Raw genomic sequence first — 24,366 nt, forward strand, 5'->3', positions numbered from 1 at the left:
TTTTTCTCATCTCTAGATGCAGTTAGAACCAATTGATTGATCTGGGGAGCTCTCAAAAGGGTACTATATTAAAGTTTCTGATTCTAATACTGTCCCCTCTGAGAGACCCAAGAGTATCCTCTGAAATGCTTGGAATATTTTTCTTTTAGAAACTTTGTGATTTTGATCCTAATCTGCAAATCTGACTTCCCCAAAGAGTTGTTGAATACACTCCTTTTTTGTTTCCCAGTTATGATGAAATGAAATAACTTACCTTGGAATAACGTTGAGAGCTTTCACAAAGTTACAGCATAAGCTACAACTTGACCTCTGTCTAGCCCATCTGTTTGGTCCCATCCCTCTTGGTCTCTCTGGAGCCCAAGCTGTTATTAAATTGCCTGGGAAATATGTTGGCTGGTAACTTAGATTGTGTTGTCTCCAGTATTATATTTTATCACAGGATTTTATAGGCAGAATATTCTTGAAAATCCATAAATTATTTTTTCTCAGTTTTAAATTCTGCTTTTTGATGCGTTTAAGCAGCCCTTACCACCACCATAAGAAATTATTGCTTGTGATATTTCTTGGGGCAGCATTTTAAGGTGTTCTCTGGTGGCCACATGCTCCAGGCAGACCCTGTGAACAGACACCTTAGGAGGTACTGGGCTGGTGGCAGGGTTGGCTGGAGGTTATAAAAAAGCAAAAACAAAAACAAATGTTTTTTTTACAGCCGGCACAATGTGTATGGGATCAGATAACAGATACTTTCTTTGTTATTTCCCCCAAAGTAAATAAACAAGCAAAAGGTCCCCTGCAAATTGCCCACATATAAGCCTCAAGATCTTCAGCGAGCGCTCGTGTCCATAAATAGGGTAGGTGGGCTATAAAAAAAAAAGCAAGAACGAGAAAAGGCGAAAGATAGAAATATGTCCATCTACAGAGAGAACAAGCCAACTGCCAGACTCTAGAAACCCAGACAGTTTTCTGATGGCGAGCTGTCACCTGGCAAGGCTCCTGAACGCCATATAAGTCGTTACTATAATTTACTGATTCAACAGCTGTAGAATTGCCTCTTGGACCAAATGACTTAAGAGTTTAAATTTCATATCTTTAACTTTTCTACTTGAAAACTTAAAATTACCTTTAAAACTTTAAAATGATTTTTATCATATTATTTTATAAGATGTAAGTTTCCTAGAATATTTTGTACATATATTTTATAATTGCTCTTACTTTGTGTGTGTACACGTTTGTATTATTTTTTGTTTGTAGGTACTCATGATGCTTATTTGCACTTTATTCATAAAATTTTAAAAAGACTTCCACTTCTAATGTATATACAAAATAAAGAAAATGTTCATAAGAATATGCAGTAAGTACAGTTTACATGCAAGTTAAGTTTAAAATACTTATCTTTAGAAATCTAGGTTATAATGTGAATAAATAATGACATCTTGATTTGCTTTCCCCATCACTCCATAAAAAATATTCATGAAAACCCAAAAAAGAGAAAAGGACTCTAAATTATTTTTTCTCAGTTTTAAATTCTGCTTTTTGATGCGTTTAAGCAGCCCTTACCACCACCGTCTTTTAATTTGTTTCTTTTTCCTTATCCATCTTTTTATGCAGTATTTGGTATGTCCAAAGAATATACGTGCCAGAGATTTAATTTATAAGGCATAACTAATAAAGTGAATGACCATGTGCCCAACACCCTGTGCTTTTTTCCTACCCCCTCCTCCTGCCTCACTTTCTAGGCACAACCACTATTTTGAATTTTACATTAGCATCCTCCCCATCTTCAAGTTTTATTATGTACCTATACAGCCCTACACACCACATTGTTTATTCTTCAACTCTTTAAGAATATTATCACACAGTCTTCTGGGATTTGCAGTTTTCACTCAACATTATATCTTTAGGGTTCATCTTTGTTATGTGCAACTGATTAACAGTGTTTTGTTGTATGCATATACCATAATATATTTATTTATCCTTTCGTTTGCTGATGAGCATTTGGGATCTCTCAATTTTCTGATACTGTGAACTGATTATATGAACATTCTGTTATTTCTACTGCATATGGATAAGCCTTTCTCTAAAGTAAGTACCTAGGAGAAGTGCTGATTGTAGTGTATGACTATCTTCCATTTTAGCAGGAAATGTTAATTATTTTTTTCTGAGTCTGTTGCATCCACATCATCACCAATGTTGGTATTATCAAGCTTAATTTTTCCCAATTGAAGGAATAAAATAATGTCACAATGCTCTTAATTTACATTTTCCTGATCATTAATGAGACTGATAACTTTTCATGTACCTATTCACATTCTGTGTCCTCTTCTGAGAAATGCCTTATTGCTTTATTTGTCTTTAACTGATTTGTAGGACTTCCTTATATTTTTGCAAACTGTTTATTGGTGGTGTGTTACAAATACATCCTTCTAGAATGTGACTTGTTTTTCACTTTATTTATGGTGTCTTCTGATGCATATTAAGTCTTAATTTTTAATGTAATGTAAGTTGTCAGTCTTTACTTTTGTCAAAGTACTTTTCCTGGCCTCTTGAAGAAATTCTTCACTATTCTGGGAAATTTGATTTTCTCACAGTGATGTTTTCCTGTTTTTGTTTTTTTTGTTTTTGTTTTTGTTTTTGTTTTTGCCCTAATGGTTGTAAGTTTGTCTTTCACAGTTAAATCCTTAATCTATCTGATAATTATTTTCATCTGTGTTGTGAGATTGGGCTCCAATTTCATTTTTTTCACATGGATACCCAACCGTTCCAGCACTGTTTATTGAATATCTTTCCACAGTTATTAAAAATACTTCCTGTGTCATATAGTAAATGTCCAAATAATCATGGGTATGATTCTGGGTTATTTTTTATTTCACTGGTCAATTTATCTATTCCTGTGCTACTCTATATTTTTAAAATTAGTGTAGCTTAAGAGTAAATCTGAATAATTATAAGGCAGGTCCACCTTATTTTTCTGCTACAAGAGTGTCTGTTTTCTTGGTTATTTGTTCTTCCGCATAAATTTTACAATAATCTTGCAAAAGTCCACAAAAATCTCTAGGGATTTTGAAGAACTTATATTAAGTCCATAGACAAATTTGAGTCATAATTAAAACTGCGATACTGTGTTTCCTTAGCAAAAAACTCTTTATGTCTGCATTTGTTTATGTCTACTTTAATACCTTTCCAAAAGGTATTAAATTAATTTCCTTGATAAAATATTTTTGCAACTTTTAGAGTTATTCTTAGGTATACAACATATTTTATTCCTACTGTAAATGGTAACAGTCTTAAAATCTGATTTTCTTAGTTTTTGGTGCTGCTATGAAGAAATACAATGGGTATTATTGATCATATCTCCAGCCAGCTCGCTAAATTTGTGTTTTTAATAGTTTGTACATTTGTGGGGAAGTTTTGTTTTATTTGCAAACAGTTATGTAATTTGAGGAAAACAATTTTGCTTCCTCCTTTTACATGTGTATAACTTTTATTTCTTCTTGTATTACTATGCTAGCAAAGACTTTCAGTACCATGTTTAATGGTGTAGGAAGATTGTATGTCCTTAACTTGTTCATTATTTGGAAGGGAATTCTCCTGATGCTTCATCATTAGCTATGATGTTTCCTTTAGCCTTTTGGTGGAAACCTCTTATCAAATTAAAGGAGTTCTCTTTTATTCGTAGTTTGTTAAGCATTTTTATCACTTGAAGTATTGAGTTTTATCAAATTTTTGTTTTGTATGTATTTAATATTTGATGTGGTGAATGACATTTATAGATTTTTAAATGTTAAACTATTCTTGGATTACTGGGATAAATACACCTTGGTCATTTGTGAATTAGGTTTTGTATCCATTTCAGTATTAATTTGGGGCCTACTGCATTTTTATTCTTGCCTGAAACAGGCATATCATTTTTCTTACTCATATAATCCCTGTCTGATTTTGGTGTCATGGTTGTTCTGACTTCATGAGAGGATTGGAAGTATTCCTTCCTCTTTAACTATCTTGAAAAATGTATATAAAAGCCAAAATATTTGGTACTTTGAATGTTTTGTCCAATTTGTGAAACTACTATGGTTCATGTTTATTATATGAATATTTTAACTACTGATTCAATGACTAGTATATATTTAGACTATTTCTTCTTTTTTGAAACAGTTTTATAAGTGCTATTTTCTCAAAATTTGCTCATTTTACATATACTTTCAATAATATAAACTTGTTATTGTTATTGTTATTTCCTTATGCTCTTTTACTCTTTGCTGTAACTGTAGTTCTGTTGTCTTTTTAATTCCTGTGGTTGGTTGGGTTTTTTTCCCCTCCTTTTTCTTGAACAATCTCACTAGAGGTTTGTCTTTGGCTTGGCTGATTCTCTTTCAATCACTTACTTTCACCATTTAGAAAAGTATCTGCTACTTTCTGCGTTCTTTGATTTATTCTATTGTTCTTCTGTTTTTATATTTTAAATAACTAGCTCATTAAGTTTTGTTTTTCTTTGAATATAACATTTATAGCTATAAACAGTTATAATTCAAAGTATTTCACAGAAATTCACAGGGTTTGATATTTAATAATTTGTATAATTGTTCATTTCTAAGTAAATTAAAGTCCCTATTATGGTCTCCTTTTAACCCATAAGTTACAGGCATACCTTAGAGATACTGTGGGTTCAGTTCATACCACCACAATAAAGCAAATATTGCAATAAAGTGAATTACACAAGTTCTTGGTTTCCCAGTGTGTATAAAAGTTATGCTTGCACTATACTGTGGTCTATTAAGTGTGCAATAGCATTATGTCTAAAAAACAATGTACACATCTTAATTAAAAATACTTTACTGCTAAAAAATGCTAAGATCTTCTGAACTTCAGAGAGTCATAATCTTTTTTCTGGTAGAGGATCTTGCCTCATCGTTGGTGGCTGCTGACTAATAAGGGTGGTGGTTGTTGAAGGTTGGGGTGGCTGTGGCAATTTCTTAAAATAAGACAACCACAAAGTTTGCCACATTGATTGACTCTTCCTTGGGGGAACAATTTCTCTGTAACATGCAATGCTGTTCAATAGCACTGTATCCACAGTAGAACTTCTTTCAAAATTGGAACCAATCCTCTCAAACCTTGCTGCTGTTTATCAACTAAGTTAACATAACCTCCTAAATCCTTTGTTGTCATTTCACCAATCTTCACAGCATCTTCACTGGAAGTGGTTTCCACCTCAAGAAACCACTTTCTTTGCTCATCCATAAGAAGAAACTCGTCATCTGTTAAAATTTCAATATGAGGTTGCAGCAATTCAGTTATGTCATCAGACTCCACATTGAATTCTAGTTCCCCTGCCATTTCCACCACATGTGCAGTTACTTCCTCCATTGAAGTCTTGAACCCCTCAAAGTCATCCATGTGGGTTAGAAAAACTTCTTCCTAACTCCTGCTATTGTATTTTGACCTCTTCCCATGAATTACAAATGTTCTTACTGGCATCTAGAATGGGAATCCTTTCCAGAAGGTTTTTAATTTACTTTGCTCAGATCCATCAGAGGGATTACCGCCTAAGGCAGCTATAGCCATATGAAGTGTATCTCTTAAATAGTGACTTGAAAGTGGAAATTACTCCTAGACCCATGGGATGAAGAATGGATGCTGTGTTAGAGGCATAAAAACAACATTAACTTCATTGTATATCTTTATCAGAACTGTTGGGTGACCAGGGGGCATTGTCAATGACAGTAATATTTTGTGAGGAATCTATTTTTCCTAATCAGTAGATCCCAAAAAACTACTTAAAATTTTCAGTAAATCATGTTGTAAATACATGTGCCATCATCCAAGCTTTGTTGTTCCATTTATAGGGCACAAGCTGAATAGATGTGGCATAATTTTTAAGGGCCCGAGCATTTTCAGAATGGTAAATGAGCATTGGCTTTGACTTTAAGATGCCAGGTACACTAACCTCTAACAAGAGAGTCAGCCTCTCCTTTCAATCTTTTTTGTTTGTTTGTTTTATATATATTTTTACTGAAGTACAGTCAGTTTACAATGTTGTGTCAGTTTCTGGTGTACAGCACAATGCTTCAGTCATACATGAACATACATATATTCATTTTCATATTCTTTTTTACTGTTTGTTTGTTTTTAATTATTTATTTGCTGAATGGTTGGTTTATATACCATAAATGAAATCACCTCCACTGTTTGAAATGTTTCTTTTTTTATTGAAGCGTAATTAACTTACAATATTATAATAGTTCAGTTGTACAAGATAGTGACTCTACGTTTTTATACATTACAAAATGATCACCAAAATGAGTCTAGTTACCATCTGTCACCATACAAAGTTATTAAGATATTTTGGTTTATATTTGCCAGGCTGTACATTACATGCCTGTGATTCTGTTATTTTATAACCAGATGTTTGTGCCTCTTAACTTATCTCACCTATTTCATTGATCCCCCAGACCTCCCTCTCTGGCAACCACCAGTTTGTTCTCTGTATGTATGACTCTGTCTCTATTTTGTTGTGTTTATTTATTTGTTTGTTTTCTAGATTCCACATATAAGTGAAATCATATGGCATTTGTCTTTTTCTGTCTGACTCATTTCACTTAAGCAAAGTACTCTCAAGGTCATCCACATTGTGACAAATGGCAATGTTTCATTTTTTATGGCTGAGTAATATTCTGTTGTATGTATATATACCACATTTTCTTTATTCATCCATCTATTAATAGACACTTAGGTTCCTTCCATATCTTGGCTATTGTAAATAGTGCTGCAGTGAACATATGGGTTCATATATCTTTTAAAATTAGTGCTTTTATTTTCTTTGAAAAAATATCCAGAAGTAGAATTGGTGGATTATATGCTAGTTCTATTTTTAATTTTTTGAGGAATCTCAATATTGTTTTCCATATTGGCTGTACCAATTTAGAATCCCACCAATAGTGCATAAGGATTCCCTTTTCTTTAATCCTCCCAACAATTGTTATTTATTGTCTTTTTGATAATGGCCATTCTGACAATGATATCTCATTGTGGTATTGATTTGCATTTCTCTGATAATTAGGAATGTTGAACATCTTTTCAGGTGTCTGTTGGCCATCTGTATGTCTTTTTTAGAAAAATGTCTGTTCTGGTCCTCTCCCTGTTATTTAATCAGGTTGTTTGGGGTTTTTTTTTTAATGCTGAATTGTATGAGGTCTTTATATATTTAGGATATTAACTCTTTATTGATTATATGGTTTGCAAATATCTTTTCCCTTTCAGTAGGCTGCCTTTTTTTGTTGTGGATAGTTTCCTTCACCATGCAAAAGCTTTTTAGTTTTATATAGTCCCATTTGTTTATTTTTGCTTTTGTTTTCCTTGACTGTGAAGAAGATCTAAGAAACTATTGCTAAGATAGAAGTCAGAGAGTTCACTGCCTACGTTTTCCTCTAGGAGTTTTATGGTTTCAAGTCTTACATTTAAGTCTTTAATTTATTTTGAGTTTATTTTTGTTCATGGTATCCGAAAGTAGTCAAGTTTTATTCTTCTATATGGAGCTGTCCAGTTTTCCCAACACCATTTATTGAAGAGGTTATCTTTTCCCCATAGTGTATCCAGGGCCCCTTTGTTGTAGATTAATTGGCCATATGAGTTAGGGCTTATTTCTGGGCTCTCTTTTCTGTTCCACTCTTCTATTTTTCTGTGTTTGTGCCAGTACCGTACTGTAGTACAGTTTGAAATCAGGGAGCATGATATCTCCAGCTTTATTCTTCTTTCTCAAGGTTGCTTTGGCTATTTGGGGTGTTTTGTGTTTTTATATAGAATTTAGAATAATTCTATTTCTGGGGAAAATGCCATTGGTATTTTGATAGAGATTGCATTGAATCTGTAAATGGGATTAAAAATTGGACTGCTTTCTTAATTTCTCTTTTTGATAATTTGTTGTAAGTGTAGGGAAACAACAGATTCCTGTATGTTAATTTTGCATCCTGTAACATTACTGAATTCATTTATTAGTTCTAATAGTTTTTTTGATGATGTCTTTAGGACTTTATATAATATGATGTCATCTACAAATAGTGACAGTTTTACCTATTCCTTTCCAATTTGGGTTCCTTTTATTTCCTTTTCTTGTATGATTGCTGTGATTAAGATTTCCAATTCTAAGTTGAGTAAAAGTGGTGAATGTGGGCATCCTTGTCTTGCTCCTGAATTGAGAAAAATCTTTCAGATTTTCACCATTGAGCATGGTATTAGCTGTAGATTTGTCAGAATGTTTTTTAGTGTTTAATGTTTTTAATGTTTTAATGTCATAATGCTTTTTAATGTTGAGGTATATTCCCTCTGTATCCACTTTGTTGAGAGTTTTTATCACGAATAGATGATGGATTTTGTCAAATACCTTTTCTGCATCTATTGAGATGATTACATGATTTTTCTCATTTTGTTAATGTGGTATATCATATTGATTGATTTGTGAATATTGAACCATCTTTGCATTCCTGTAGTATAAAACTCACTTGATCATAGTGTATGATTCTTTTTGTATATTGTTGGATTCAGTTTGCTAATATTTCATTGAGGATTTTTGCATCTATGTTAATCAGTGATACTGGATTATAATTTTCTTTTTTGTGGTGTTTCTATCTGGTTTTTATATTAGTCCTTGTAGAATGAGTTCAGAAATGTTCCTTTCTCTTCAATTTTTTAGAATAATTTTAGAAGGATAGGTGTTAACTCTTCTTTAAATGGTTTGGTAGAGTTCACTTCTGAAGCCATCTAGTTCTGCACTTTTGTTTCTGGAACTTTTTTTTTTTACTAGCTCAATTTCATTATGGTAATCAGTCTGTTCATATTCTCTGCTTCTTTGTGATTCACTGTTGGGACACTGTACACTTTCAGGAATTTATACATTCCTCTTGCTTGTCCATTTATTGACCTATAATTGTAAGTAATCTCTTATGATTCTTTGTAATTTTATGGTGTTGGTTGTAACGTCTCAATTTTGTTATTCATTGCAAAGAACCAGCTCTTAGTTTAATTGATCTTTTCTATTGCTTTTTAGGTCACTATTTCACTTATTTATGCTCTGTTTTTTGTTATTATTTTCAGTCTACTAACTGGGTTTTGTTTGTTGTTCTTTTTTTAGTTCCGTTAGGTATGAGGTTAATTTGTTTATGCAAGATTTTTCTTATATCTTGAGGTAAGCTTATATCACTATACACTTCCCACTTAGAAATGCTTTTTTCATATCCTGTAGATTTTGGATCATGATGTTGCCATTTTCTTTTATCTCCAGGTATTTTTTTGATTTTCTTTTTGATCTCTTCAGTGACCCATTTGTTGTTTAGTAGCAGATGTTTAGTCTTCATATGTTTGTGTTTTTAGTTTTTTCTTATAGTTGATTTCTTGTCTCGTATCTTGTGATCAGAAAAGATGCTTGATAAGATTTCAATTTGCTTAAATTTATTCTAAGAAATAGCATATGATCTATTCTGGAGAATGTTCCCTGTGCACTTCAAAGAATCTGTATTCTGCTGGTTTTGGATGAAATGGTCTATATATACCTAGTAAGACCATCTGGTCTAATGTGTTATTTAAGGCCGTTGTTTCCTTACTGATTTTCTGTCCAGGTGATGTGTCCAGAGATACAAGTGTGGTGTTAAAGTCCCCTACCATTATTGAGGCACTGCCAATTTCTCTCTTTATGTTTGTTAATATTTGCTTTATGTATTTAGGTGCTCCTATGTTGGGTGCTTATTTACAATTTTTGTATATTCTTGTTGAATTGATCACTTTATTGTTGTGTAATTTTCTTCTCTGTTTTTTGTTGCAGTCTTTGTTTTAAAGTTTATTTTGCTTAAATGTTGCTACCTCAGCTTTTTGTTTCCATCTGTATGGAATAATTTTTTTTCATCCTTTCTTTTTTTCTGTGTGTCTTTAGATTTGATGTCAGTCTCTTGTAGGCAACATGAATATGAGTCTTTTTTTTTTTTAATCCATTCAGCCACCCTGTCTTTTTATTGGAGCATATACCCCATTTAACTTTAAAGTAATTATTGATAGCTATGCACATATTGCTGTTTTGTAAATTTTTCTCAGGTTGTTTTTGTAGTTCTTTTTTTGTTCCCTTTTTTTTTTTTTTTTTTTTTGCCCTCTTCTGTTGTGAATTAATGACTATCTTCAGTTTTATTTTTGGATTTTTTTCTCTGTTTTGTTTGTGTATCCATTATAGGTTTTTAATTTGTGGTTACCATGAGGTTCAAATATAACAACATATATATATAATATATTATATATATGTATATGCATATGTATGTGATTATTTTAAGATGATGATTTCTTACATTGAATTCATTCTAATAACCCTGAACTTTTACTCCCCCTACCACATGTAATGTTTTGACATCATATTTTACATATTTTTATTTTGTGTATATCTTAACTATTTATTGTGGATATAGATAATTTTACTCCTTTTGTCTTTTACACATAAGCAGCATTTCTTACAAGGCCAATTTAGTGGTAATGAACTCTTGTGGCTTTTGCTGATGTGTAAAAATCGTTATCTCTCTTTCAAATCTGAATGAGAGCCTCATGGGTAGAGTATTTTTGACTGTAGATTCTTTACTTCTATCACTTTAACTATTTCACACCACTCCCTTCAAACCTGTAAAATTTCTGCTGAAAATTCAACTGATAGACTTATAGAATTCCCCTTGTATGTACCTGTTGCACTTCTCTTTCTGTTTTTAAGACTTCTTCTTTATCTTTAATGTTTTTGCCATTTTAATTATGATATCTGGGTTCATCTTCTCTTGGACTCTCTGTGCTTCCTGAATCTGCATGCCTGTTTCTTTTCTCAATTTTTAGGGAAGTTTTCAACTATTATTTCTTCAAGTAAGTACTATGCCCTTTCTGGTTTCTCCTTCTGGGACCCATGTAATGTGAATGTTAGATGCTTGTTACTGCCTCAGAGTTCTCTTAAACTATACTCATTTTTAAAAATTATTTTTTCTATTTTCTATTTAGCTCAGATAATTTCCACAACTTTGTCTTCCAGTTTGGTAATTCATTCCTCTGAATCATCTAATCTACTCCTGACTCCTAGTGTTTTGTTTGTTTGTTTGTTTGTTTGTTTGTTTGTTGTAATTTTTGGTTATTGTATTCTTCAAATCTGTTTGGTTCTTCTTTCTATTTTCTAACTCATTGTTTATCCATTCCTCCCCTGAGTTCACTGAGCATCTTTATGATCATTTTCTTGTGCTTCTTACCAGATAGATTGCTTATCTCCACTTTGCTTAGTTCTTCTTCTAGAGCTTTATCTTTTTCTTGTGTTGGGGACATATTCCTCTGTCTCTTCATTTTGCCTAGTTCTCTGTGTTTATTTCTATGTATTAGGTAGGTAGGTTATATCTCCCAATCTTGGAGAAATCATTTTGTGAAGGAGACATCCGGTGAGGCCCAGCAGCACACTACCCTCTTGTCACCAGCGTTATATGCTCTAGTGGTGCGCTCTGTGTGGGCTGTGTGGGGTCTTCTGCTGTGGTGGGGCTGACTGCTATGGGAATGTGGGTAGGCAGGTCTGGCCCCTGGCCCGGTTGACTGCTAGGCCCTGCCTTTGCAGTGACTGCCAGCCCACCTGTGGACAGGTTGGGTCCCTGCATAGCTAGCTGCATAGCCTGGGGTGTCATAGGGTTGATCCCAGCCCTCTGGTGGTCAGGGCCATGGAATGGGGCAGCTGGCTATTCAGCCTAGTGTGGTCCCAAGACTGGCACCAACAGGTAAGCTCCCAGCAATAATATTCTAGAGAGAGAAATCCAAAATGGCACTTGCCAGCACCAGTATCCTCATGGTAGGACCAGCTTCCCAAAATGCAAGCCACCAGCATCCATGTCACCATGGGGAGTCTCAGTTACCCCCTGCCTCTCAGGAAGTCTCTCCAATATCAACACTGGGTCTGACTCAGGGTCCTTTCACATTGTTGCCTCTACTTTTGGCCCCAAAGCATGTGAGATTTTTGCATAAACCCTTTAAGAACAGTGTCTCTGTTTCTCATACCCCTCTTGCTCTCTTATACATAAGCCTCTCTGGCCCTTAAAGCCAGACATTCTGGGAGTTCATCTTCCTGGTGCAAGGCTCCCTGGCTGGAGAGCCCAGTGTGGGGCTCAGACCCCTCACTCCTTGTGATTATCCTTCTTTTTTGTGAACTGCACCTGGCAGCATGGTCCTTTACTGTACCGCTCTTCACTTCTCCTACTAGTCTCATCATGGTTCTTCCTTCACATCTTTAGTTGTGGAAAATCTTTTCTGCTAGTCTTCAAGTCATTCTCAGAGATAGTTGCTCTGCAAATAGTTTTAGTTTTGGTGTGCTTGTGGGAGAAGGTACGCTCAGAGTCTTTCTACTCTTCCAACTGTAGAGTTCCAAAGCCATCCTTGTCCTTCGATGCTTTGAAGCCAGGCGTTTTCCATTCTAGCTGTGAGTCTCAGACGGCATCTTCTTCCGGTATAAGGATGTTATATCTACACAGAAAATCTGTTGTATAGTGTAGCCACCTTCATTAAGGATCTGAGTTAGATCTTCTGGATAATTTGCTGCAGCTTCTACATCTGCAATTGCTGCTTCATCTTGTACTGTAATGTTATAGAGTAGGTTTCTTTCCTTAGACCTCATAAACCAAACTCTGCTACCTTCAGACTTTTCTTCTGGAGCTTCGTCTCCTCTCTCAACCTTCACAGAATTGAAGAGAGTTGGGACCTTGCTCTGGATTAAGCTTTGGCTTAAAGGAATATTGTGGCTGGCTTGATCCATCCAGACCACTCAAACTTTCTCCATGTCAGCAATGGGATGTTTCCTTTCTTAACATTTATATATTAACTGAAGTAGCACCTTCAATATCCTTCAGGAACTTTTCCTTTGCCTGCACAACTTGACTAACTGCTTGGCACAAGAGGCCTAACTTTTGGCCTGTCTTGGCTTTCAGCATGCCTTCCTCACTGAGCTTAATCATTTCTAGCTTTTAATTTCAAGTAAAGAGACCTGAGGCTTTTCTTTTCATTTGAACACTAGAGGCCATTGTAGAGTTATTAACTGGCCTTATTTCAATATTGTTGCATCTCACAAAATTGAGAGGCCTGAGGAGAGGGAAAGAGACAGGAAATGGCTGGTGGGTGGAACAGTCAGAAGATACACAACATTTATCAATTCAGTTCACCTTCTTACATGGTTCTTGGCATCCCCAAATAACTACAATAGTAACATCAAAGATCACTTACCACAGATCACCATAACAAATATAATAATTATGAGAAAGTTTGAAACATTGCAAGAATTATCAAAATGTAACGCAGAGACATGAAGTGAGCAAATCCTGTTGGCAAAATGACCTTCCTTGCTCATTGCAGGGTTGCCACAAACCTTCAATTTGTAAAAAAAAAAATGCAATATCTGCCAAGCACAATAAAGTGATGTCCAATAAAACAAGGTATGTCTGTATTTAGAAATGTGTTTTTAGATTACAGATATATGTTGTTATTGTTGTTTTTTTAATTGTACTGTGTCCAGAGAACATGGTCTCATAAAGTGAGTTTTTAAATTACCTTCACTCTGACTTTGGGCTAATGTACGGTTAATTCTTATAAACGCTTTATGTATGCATAAGATATTGTATATCCTCTAATTGTTTCACGAAGAAATCAAATTTGCTAATCCTGTTGTTCAGGTATTCTCTGTCTTTACTAATTTTTGACTGTTTGAATTGTCAATAACTGAATGCTGAATATGTTGAAATTTATCCCTGTTGGTGGATTAACATTTCTTCCCTTTTGTTACTATGCTCTTTTATCCCATATTTTAAGACTGATTTTTCCCTATAGGCATCTGAGTTTAGATTTGTTAGATCTTCTTCATATACTCAAACTTTTATCATTATTCAATGATCTTTCCTAATCCTTAAGAATTTGATTTTAAAGTCAGTTTTGTCTGGTATGAACTTAGCTGCTCTCATCTTTCTTTTGATTGTATTCCTTTGATGCACTTTGTTGTAGCTAGCCTTCACAATGGCCCCCAATGGCCTGCAAATTGTGGTCATCGCATCCTCAAATAGTTCCCTCTCATAGTGGGTAGGGTAGACCCGCTAAGTCACTGGGATATTGTATAAATGGCAGTGTGTGGCTTCGGCCCCAGGTTACAAAAGGCACCATGACTTCTCTGATCACCTGCTCTGAGGGAAGCCAGATGTCATGTTGTCAGGGTATCACACAGAAACAATCTTATTTTCTAAATAGAGTATTAACTTGTCTGGAAAAGAAGGATGAACAGCCATTTTTAAAGGTGTGGTGGCATTTGTTTCAGGTCATTAGCATTCCTCACAGTGTGAACTGAAAAATAGCTTAGGAAATGTGTCTCAAAATATTGAATGACAGTATACTAATAAACAAAAAAGAAAGAGCAGAAAAATCAAGGGAATGACTAGAAAAATGTGTCCAGGCAATGGAATAATGTACCTCCCTTGAAAATCACAGTTTAAAAATACTCAATGACCTGGAGGAAAATATATAATGTAATATTAATTTAAAATTAAGGTACAAATTATATTCATGTTATGATCCTATCAGTGAACTATTTGGAAAGATGTAGAAATTTTTAATTTTCTCTATACAGTTTATGCTTTCCAAAATTTCAAAGTTGTGATAGAGTGTATTTTATCAAGTGTTCTCTGCCCTCCCTATGACAGAATTACACTTTTGCACCCCATCTCTTAGGAGGGTGTCTTGCTTTGATCAATTAAATGTGAATGGAGTGATGTCTGCCATGTCGGAGCAGAAGTTTACAAGCCACTGTGAGTTTCCGTCACAGTTCTCCTCCTCCTGCTCTGAACACATCATGTCCAGATTGAGGCCATCTGTCATTGTGCATCCACAAATTAAAAGCATACGTGCAGCTCGCATGTATGTGCATAAAAACATAAACCTCTGTCGCTATAAGCCAGTGAAGGTACTAATATAGAGATCATGTGCCTTGTGTTTCAGTTTAGAAAATAATAAATAATATAAAAATCACACTATAAAATATGGATGTTATTTAAAAAATCACACCATAAACACTTTCAGGAAGAGATGCACGAATCCGCCATTGTGCTCGGGCTCTCGGGGTGGGGGGGGGATTTGTTCTAAGTCCCCTTGCAGACTCCCATTGGGCAGTGTGGGAGTCTTCGTTCCATCCTTTGTGTGTCTGATTCTTCTCTTCCTTAGGATGCTTCCACTGTCCACCTCCAACTGTAAAAGATCCAGTAAAATACCAAGATTACTGTTCTCTCTAATTCCTCACTTGTCTTTCTCTCCCATCCACTTCAGTCTCTGATCAGGAAGGTCACCAATAATATCTTCACTGTCAAATCTAATGGCCTGACTCAGTCCTCATCTTGGTTTCTTTTTAGATCTTGACTGGTGTGTATATCCCTGTCCTTACTGACACTTCTCCTCGCTTACTTCACAGGGCACTGTAATGTTCTGTCTCTCCTAACACCGCTGAGACTCCTGTCAGCTGACATTTCCTTATTTTCCCTTCCCTTCTAGTCATGTGTACCTTCAGGTCTCTCGTCATCCTTTTTTTCTCTTATTTTTCCAATAATATCTTCTTTGTCACACATACGCATTCATTACAAAGATGTATAGAGAAATAAGCATGCATCTATGAGTTGCTTTGATCTGCTTTACTGGGAAATTGTGGCATGGCCATTGGGAGAGGAAGAAGCCTTCAGAAGACTACACTGCATCCTTGAGATTAATATAAAATTACATTACAGGATTTAAACCTGTGTCCATTCAATAGTGAAGCATTTTCTGATTGATGAAATTACTCCAAAAATTGTCCCATGACAATTTTAATATCTAACTTCATTTTCTGGGAACTTTTCTGAATGACATATGACCAGTAGTTTTCATAAACAAGCCATATTCAACTAGAAATGGTACTGATCATGGTTAAGATTTTAAAAGCTCTATAATTTCTTGAGATTACAAATAAGAGTTCAGGGACTCTTAGACTCATGTAGCAAATAAGCCAAAATCTACACTAACAATTTTATGGAGTTTGCAGCAACAACACGAATGCCTGGAGATGTTAATTTTCTGTGAAACAATTACTGCTTCTATAAAACTTTGCTTGTTTTCTATTACTCTATTGGAATCTAATGTTTTATTCCCATCTTAAGTACTTCTGAAGAAATAAAATCATATGCCTAGCCAGAAAAACTCTTAACTCTTCCTGAAATAATTCTTTGTGATTAGCCATCTTCACCACAACACTGTTCAAAAGAGAAGAAATGTATCATGTTTTAAAAGACCACTAGAGAAAAAGGATTTAGAGCTTACTTTTGGTGGCTTATTCCAATGAGTAAGTTCCCAAAGGAAATTATTCCTCATCTAACCTGAATATTTCACAGCAGGCTTAAATGTTTCCTTTTACTGTGTCTTTACTGACAATATCTATAAAGGAACTCCTTTAAACTGCAAAACCATTTTTAAAATTACTCCTTGCCAACTTTGTTTAACTCAAGTCTTTGAAAAATTAAATTCATAAATAATTTCTGAGATAATTTCTCAGAATGCTTTCCAAGTTAGGATCCCACTTTGTATAATGTTTTAAAATTATGTGTTACGTAAATTCATTTTTTCTTAATTTACAGTTCAGAATATCCTATTTTGTATCCATTTAAAGATACATTATTAAATATATGCATTTAGTTAGACTTAACAAAAAAATGCTCTTTGAACAAACCCGTCGTCAAGTTTATACCAATAACAAGACAAAACAAAAAGATGGTCTAAGAATTTTTTTTCTTTTTACTGTTAGTTCTTTTCAACTTCCTGACTTTTGTGGCCGCTATAACTCTTAGGCAGGATTATCACAGTGTAACATAAATAAGAGATTAACTTTACAGTCACTCTCCATTCACATAAAACTCCTTGACCTACTCAAGTCCAGTAGGGTCAGCGTTTTCTTTGGCCAGCTTGGGACTTTGGCTGTGGTAACACGGGGCTCACGCCATGGAATACTGTCAGCACAAGGGATATCCTTTGGAAAACAACGCAAACTCGCTCTCTCTTTTTTTTTTTTTTTTTTTTGCATACAAAAGTAGGGAAACTATCATTCTTTAATTCATTTATGTCAAAGAGCCTAAAGAAGTTTGTAAGGACAAAGAAAAGCCCAGCTAATTAACCATTGTGTTGCAATCATAATCAAGATTTACAAAGTACTTTTTGTGCCAGGTAGCGCATAGATTGCACAAAAGACAATTTCTGCTGACAAATTTTCTGCCAGCCCTGTGTCTCAGGTTCAACAGTTGAACCCTTTGTGCCAAAGTCTTCTGATTAATTAGGAAAATTCAACAAGCAATTATGAAAATAACTCCCCAAGTCACTTAGGCACACGGTAGTGTTTTCCTGTTATATTTCAAGTAAACAAAAGGATATTGGTTGATTGTTGGAAGGGAGTTGATTATAACCTTTTGGCTTTAAATAATGAGCCTGTGTCTTAATTCCTTTTAATGGTTTGGAATTCCAAAGCTATGGAGTTCATTAGGGAAGCAGAGGAAGTAAACACATGAAAAATAGGGAACGAGGCCCATTGAATCTCAATCCACTTCCTTTCCCCAACATTAACTTGCAGGTGAACTAAATCCACAGGCACTTCTAAATAACCCAGACAAACCAAATAACTTTTAGATGTCCCAAAGCTATCTTTCAGCATAGAAGTGGATTGTACGTGTGTTCAAATGAATTGACAGGGGGAGCAGTGCTGAGGGATTTTGAACTACGCATGAGTCGAATTACTGAGAAGTGGATAGAGATGGATGTTTTCAGTTACAGTTTTAACTGGACATAATGGCTTCCCCACAGGAAAGCTCATGGGTCCATAAACCTAGACCACTGCTCCCTTACAGGAAAGGAGCTGTTTATTACTGCAGCCCATGCCACCTGCTCAGCTATCAAGTATCCATTTATTCTCTTGGGAACAACAGGGTGGGGTAGTCACTAGAAACAGGGCTGACAGCCAGCAGTATTCCACTTCCAAATTCTGGCCATCTCCTCCAGTAAACTCTGTCTAGTCCCCTCAGTAAAGCTAGCCATCACATATTTAAAACTGGAGCCAGATATCTAGTGATTTGGGAAGTAGCCACGCCTCACTTGGATTTCTTTGGCACAGAATGCATTCAAAATTACCCTTGTCACCTGCAAATACTTACTGGGCATCTTCTGTTAACATGTAATAAATGAGTCAAAAGGCATATAGTACACCTGGATTTATATGATGTGCTTCTGAAAACCAGGTGTGTTATAAAGGGATTATTTTATATGTGGTTTTGAAAGCAGGAGATTTTTAAAAAAGAATTCATGTAAATTTATTCCATCTAAAATTTCTGTAAATTGAATCAGCTCTATAGTAGCTGATTTTTAGGTGTTGTCTATGCTACACAAAATTAATTTTAAAGATAAACATCAGTGACAAACAGAACACAAATTTCCCCACACAAAGAATCAGAATGCAGGTATACAAAATAAATTCTTTTTAAATATAATGTTGAAATATCCCTCAGTGGGGAAAAAGCTAGTCAAACTTGATTGGTAGCCATGAATATGAAAGATGTTCACTCTGCTGCCTAAGTGACTTACCAAGAGCTAAACCAATCATACCACCCAGCAGTAAATAGTAATGCCAATGTCCTCGAGACTTTGCCGAGCTTTGATCGTATAAAATATTTTGACCTATGCCAATACTTATAAAAAAAGTTAATATTATAACTTTTATAACTTTGGTTGAAAATATTGGGCATTATTTTATATACTTACAAGGTAATTATATTATATTATAATTTTTCTAAATGATAGTTTTTTGTTGTTTCATATTTAATGGCAGGTGACCTGTATATATTCTGGGTATAACTTTGTTATCAGTTATATATGTTGTAATTGATTTCTCCCAGGCTACTGTCTCCTTTAACTTTGATTATACTGGCTTTTGTTATTTGGTACACTTAAAATTTTGATGTTAAGTTTAAAAAAAATGAATTCTTTTTTTATTGTTGTTATTACCGCGGAGGCAAAAAAAAAAACAAAAAAAACAAAAAAAAAACCTGCTCCTCTTGGAACCCTGTGTTTGCACAATTCGAATCATGAGGGTATAGAATGACAAAATAGTCTCTCTGCCCTCTGAAGTAGGCGACAGTCCCTGGGCGTGGTGATACACCGTAAACAGCCCAGTGGTAGAACTTTGCTGGCAGCAGAATTCACTGGCAGCTGACCAACTTGAATGTTTTTGTACTATCCTTGATTTCTGCCGTTGGCCAAGAGAGAGAAAAAAATGTTCTAGTGATTCGGGATACTGAAAGGATGGATGTCTAGAAATGGAAGATGGGGGAAGAGAAATGCTTCTCTCACACATCGTTAAGCATTGGAAATGATTAAGTGGTTACTCCAGAGACCCCAAATGTTTTAGAAATACAAAGCTAATAAAATCTCCTGGTATCTTAAAACCCAAATCGCTCAGCTTAGTCTCTTTTTTAAGCATTTTAGTGTTACTGTACCATATTAGAAAAACAAACAGTAATGGTCGCAGTGAAGCACACAGTCAATAAAAAGCCCACTCAGACTACTGTCACGATAAGAACCCGGGGCCAGCTGCGGCTGACGGAGCGCTCGGCCAAGCCCGCCTGCTGCTGCTGGAGGCCTGGCTTTTTCAAATTGTGAAGTCATACTTAGCTGGAGTTGAAGATGGAAGAGAACACAGAGGTAGAAGCACAAAACATGGGAGTACACTGTTAGTTGGAGTCTTGGTTTCTTAGCACCCAGTTTTTCTATGACTCAGTCTCCCATCTGAGAATGAGACCACCCAAAACATGTGTTTTATCACAAATATCTTGCTATTGACAGCCTCAGGACAAAGTAGGCAAGAGATGAGCATAGAGAAGTAGATCTGATCCAATCAGAAACCTATGTTGCTAGTCTTTCCCAGTCATTTATCTGCGAGAGCTCTAAGTTCTGCCCTATGGAATCAAATATTCCTTTTCCTAATTCTTTGCACATGTAACATGTTTTTGGGTGTCATTAAATCCCCAACAGGAATGATACATTAGTAGCTTGGGCTGCCATAACAAAATGCCACATACTGGGTGGCTTAAAAAACAGAAATTTATTTTCTCATAGTTCTGGAGGCTTGAAGTGCAAGATCAAAGTGCCAACAGTTTTGCTTCCTGGTAAGGACCCTCTTCTGGCTTGCAGATGGTCCCCTTCTCAAATTGTCTTCACATGACCCATTCTTGGAGAGGGAGAGAAAATGAGAGAGAGATCTATTTCTAGTGTCCTCCTCCGTTTCTTATAAGGACACCAGTCCTATGTCACTAGGGACCCATCCTGGCGACCTCATTTAACCTTAATTACCTCCTTAAAGGCCCTACCTCTGAATATAGTCAAACTGCAGTTAGGGACTCAACATAAGCATTTTGAGGGACACAATTCAGTCCATAACAAATGAAAAGTATTGATTAGTAATTATTAATCAGGCATATTGTGTAGACTAGTTAATATAATAAGCCAATTGAGGGCATTATACTAAGTGAAATTAGACAGACAAAGACAAATATGCTCTGATTTCTCTTATATGTGGAATTCAAAAACCTGAACTGATAAAAACAGAGAACAGATGGATGCAGGTGGCCAGAGGGTACAAACTTCCAGTTAGAAGAGAAGTAGGGTCTGGGGATGTAATGTGCAGCTCAGTGACTAGAGTTAACACACTGTACTATATATTTGAAAGCTGCGAGAGTACATCTGAGAAGTTCTCATCACAAGATAAAAGCTTGTAATTATGAAAGGTGATGGACTTTAACTAAACCTATTGTGATATTCATTGTGCAATGTATGCATATATCAAGTCAGTATGTTGCCTCCCTTAAATTAATACAATATTATATGTCAGTTGTATCTTAATAACACTGGGAAAAAATCTTCGCCAATAAGGCCTCACTTTATGTCACAGACAACTACAAGAGTTGTTTAAATACCACAAATATCACAGTCTTTATGGGAAACAGATTGGTTTGGAATCCCAATTCTATGACTTACTAGTTAAGGGAACTTGGGCAAATAGCTTAGCCTTTTTGAATCCTAAATGGTTAGATTGAAAGAGTGTTACTGTAAGAATTGACATGACGTACTTTGTATTAAGTATTTAGCACAATGCCTGGCACATAGCATTCCTATTGTGCTGATGTGAACACAACAGTTGAATTAACTTCATTAGCAGGTGGACATTGGTCAGAATTCTGCGGTAAGTTAGACCTTTTTGTATTCTTCACACTGCCGAGTAGGAATTTTCCTGGTGTGCATTAGGGTTGCTAACTCAAAGCATTGTTTTTCTCTCTGGTGGTAAGTAAAGCCCCCAAAAGGCTTAGAAACTTGCCTTAGGCTGAGGTGGGCGCTGGGTACGTCTGTACAAGATGCTGGATGTTCACGTGCCTCCTCGAGGCTTCCCAAGAGACAGAAGTACCAGTTAATGGGCAGCAGAGAGCTAGCAATTAATGCACTCTTGAGCATGACATCCAAAGTCACATGTACAATGCCTAGTTAATACATTGCTTCAGACCATAGACCAGTATTTGCTTATAAATGTAAGTGAAGATGGATGTCTTGATTTCCAGACATAAACCTATTCTTGGCCACATCGACTTCAGGGTATTTCAGATCTTGTAAGCAAAGCAGTAGAAGATTTGTTGTGATTATTTTAAAATTACTACTCCTCCTACAGCTTTTGACATTTATAAGCAATTCAGCTGTTTCTTAAACATGATTTTATAGATTGTTCTAGGTTTGGCATTGCACTTGCTTCTTGGCATAGCACTATGATACTATTTTTAAAAATGAGTGTGACAGTGTAGATACTGAAATGGAAACATAGAGCCAAAGTGAAGCTTGGATTCAATTGGAAGAATAAAAAGGCTGACATTCAAATATCAATGGATACCCAACTCACTTTTTTTTCCACTGTAATATTTACTTTAAAAATCTAAGTTACTATCACATTAAACAATATAAATTAAATATCAATTTAATTTCGATCACAGATAATATTCTTAAGTGCTTTAATTTTAATTTTAAAGCTGCCTGTTAATGACTTTATGCTTGAACATAGTCTTTACAATTCATGATCTTCAAATATTTATCTCCACTTATCCTTCCTCTTCATAAAAATTTAAGAGCAGGAAGAATTGTAAAACTCTGTTTTGGGTATCAGCACATACAATTAATGAAAATATTTTAATTCCTAAGTTGCTATTAGAGTCTAGGTATCCATGTTTGACTTTTCCCAAGCTAAACTTCATTTTACTTTAATCCCTCCAAGTGGCAAAATTACTTTAACATGTAACTGGATGATATTTACATATTTATTTCCTCTTTTAAAACCTGATAAGGTGAAAGGTTGTATCTAAGTTTTTTCGGTTTCACACTCAGGGAATTTACTTTCTAAAAAGAGAAAAATAAGTATCAGATCCTTTGGAAATGTATGCAGTGAAATTTTTGCTGGTCATTCTTTGAGAGCCCAGGAAAAATGCTGTCAGCCGTAACGCTAAATTTGGAAGTGCAATGTCATGCCAACGGGTATTTTAGCAAGGCTGATGCTATACTTGAGAATTTGTCAAGTACATAAATAAAATTTCATAGCACATTTGGATGTGAGCAAAGCAGATACAGAACTTATTCTTTACCCTAACAACAAGAAATACCACACATTAAAACACGTATTAGGGTGAATTCTCCCATTCTGTTCTTCCATTTTTGCAGTGCTTATTAAGAAAGTACCGATGTTTCTTTTAACATGTCATCTTAGCTAACACCATGGGATTTTATCTGCCACATGAGCTTTATCTGTGTTCAGACAGCGAATGGAAAAATGAATAATTTAATCTGGACACTTGGACAGTAAATCTTGCTGGTTAAACCAGCTGCAGGCTGGTGAAATAAGGGTCTTTTCCAACTGGCCATCCTTAAAAACTCACTCAGCTGTGTCTCCATCACCTGCTACTGCTTGTCCAGAGACTTTGGTGAAGACAGTGGCAAATGTGCAAGGATAATTGGTGCACGATCATGTCCACTGTGAAAACACATCCACTGAGGAAAGACATTCGGTTGTTCCTTAAAGACTCTAAATTTTGAAGCTCAGGAGTACCTTGGAAAAACAATTCTGACCAGGTTTGCAGGAAAAGACACGAGCTCAGATGACATAAGCCAGATCCCAGTAGTCAACTAACCTAGAGCCCTTTCCATTGCACCATAGTAACTCTTGCCCTAAAACAGGTTATTTTAATTCCCATGTTGACAAAGATCTATGACAATTTGTGGGTATATGTATTGTTTTTTTCATTTGCCTTTTGTGTTCTGACACTAATAATTGAGAAGAGAAGTTGCCCCCCGTAAATCCAGAGATTTCAGTTTTGAGATGGGTTACTTTTTTAGGGAGCAACCATTTTGCTCCCCTGAACATCCAGAGAGAGCCCTAGATTTGAGGCTTCAGACACCACCCTCATTAAGGCACTTCCTGACATACTCATGTTGGAAACTGGGAAAGCACAAGCTGAGGTCTGTTTGTCCCAGTCCACACATGGCGAGGAGGAGGAGGAGATGGGAAAAGTCAGCTATTGACAGAGCAAGTAACATGTCAGGGGTAACATGATGATTAGTATTTATTGAGCACTTCACACACTTTAAGCCATTTAACAGTCCATGACCATGATCATCCTTCTCTCAGAGAAACTGAGAAAATTGCCCCAAATCATACAGAAGTAAAGATAGGAGTCAGAAGTTGAAACCCAGGAAGGCCACTTCTGAGCCCAAGCTTTTAAAATTTTATTTTACTTTTTATTGAGATATAGTTGGTTTCCAATGCTGTGTTAATTTCTGGTGTACAGCATAGTTATTCTGTTATAAACACACACACACACACACACACATACATTCCTTTTCATATTCTTTTTCATTATAGGCTATTACAAAGCAATGAACATAGTTCCCTGTGCTCTACAGTAGGACCTTGATATTTATCTATTTTATATATAATAGTATCTGGAAATCCCAAACTCCCAATTTATCCCTCCACCCTCCCTTCCCCCCAGGTAACCATAGGTTAGTTCTCTATGTATGTGAACCCACTGCAGTTTTATAAATACATTCGTTTGTATCATTTTTTTTTGATTCTACATATAAATAATATCATATGGTATTTTTCTTTCTCTTTCTGACTTACTTCACTTAGTATGACAATCTCTAGGTCCACCCATGTTGCTGCATGTGGCATGATTTTATCCTTTTATGGCTGAATAGTATTCCATTGCATAA

Source organism: Camelus dromedarius, chromosome 1, assembly GCF_036321535.1.
Source record: "Camelus dromedarius isolate mCamDro1 chromosome 1, mCamDro1.pat, whole genome shotgun sequence".
Taxonomy (NCBI): Eukaryota; Metazoa; Chordata; class Mammalia; order Artiodactyla; family Camelidae; genus Camelus; species Camelus dromedarius.